Below are 1,445 nucleotides of genomic sequence, written 5' to 3' on the forward strand. Positions count from 1 at the left end.
CAGAGCAACACTCCCTGAAATCTGAAATTTCATAGGTAGAGACTGCCTCCCCATTATGTTTGTCCTCTTGAGAGAGGATTGAGTTAAAGTCACCAAGTAGAAGCCATGGAGAGTCCACGCTCCATCTTCTGAGGTCTGCCCACAAGGTCCTCCTGGCCGAAATTGTGTTGAACCCATAGATGAAGGTGGCCGTAAAACAGAATTGTTGCACCAAGCTTGTAACTAGAACGTGAATCCCCTGAGCAGAGGAGTGAAGCATCTCAACTTTCACTGTGTCAGGATTCCAAAACACAATTATACGTGCATAAGCTGCAGCTCCAGCATTACTGACAAACTGCCATGTCTTCAGCCGAAACTTATGCAAACACTCTACTTTTGCCAGAGACAACTTGGTCTCGAGAAGACCACATACATCCATCTTTTTACTTTTCATGAGGCTAGAGACCTCATGTTGTTTGAGAGGGCTATTAAGCCCCCTCACGTTCCAGCAATGAATAATCATGGGTGAGGAAGGGTGGGAGCAATCCCACCACTGCCAGAACTTGTATGAGGAATCCTGTGAATCGAGCTCCTGGTGAGCTTACTTGAACTTGGACGAGGGAGAGCTTTACTGCCAAGTGTGTCTACTGAGAAGGTAGGGGCTTTCCCCTTGGAGGAAACGGGTTGAGTAGAAGAACGATTATTCACTGCAGGCAAAACCTTTGGTGAAGGAGAGTGGTGCTTATTACCATGTTTCTTCTTCCTTACAGTTTCCCAACCTTCTGAAACTACCGCTCCTGGGGCTTGTTCACAGTGCTGTGCCTCCGGAGCATTCCCAGAAAACTGAGGATCTTTGGGAACTTCAGCAGAGGTGTTGAGCTGCGGGCATGGGGGAGTAACAACAAGGGAGTTAGGTGGAGGATCTATGGGAACAGCAACAGGGGGGGGGCTAAGTCTAGAGAAAACACTGCCTTTGGACAGGACAGTCTCCTGTTCTGTTCCGTTCTTCTCCACTGGCCTAGGAGCAGCCTTATTTTTTGGGCATGCTCCGGTGGAATGCCCAAGCACTTGGCAGCTTTTACAGAATTTCGGCAAGGTCTCATAGATGACCTTTTGACAGAGAAGGTTACCATTAGGCAGCACTACATCAATGGAAGACCGAAGGTCCTCAAGCAAATCCACTTCCACCAAGACACGAGCATATGACAGCCTCTCTTTGGTGGACGTCAGTTTATCACATTGGATTGGTTTCCCCAGAACACTGGCGAGCTTGGATAAGCATCTTGGCGTCCAACATTTCAGAGGCAAGTTTGGAAACTTCACCCAAACGGGAACGTGAGACATTACAGAGCAAGAATAGTCAAAATATTCTGTCATTTGTCGCAAGATTAATGGACGCCCATAAACCAAATAGGGACCACCACACAAAACAGCCAGCTTATCCTCTTCATTTTCAAATCGGTAGA

This window comes from Populus nigra, chromosome 2 (genome assembly GCF_951802175.1).
Source record: "Populus nigra chromosome 2, ddPopNigr1.1, whole genome shotgun sequence".
Lineage (NCBI taxonomy): Eukaryota > Viridiplantae > Streptophyta > Magnoliopsida > Malpighiales > Salicaceae > Populus > Populus nigra.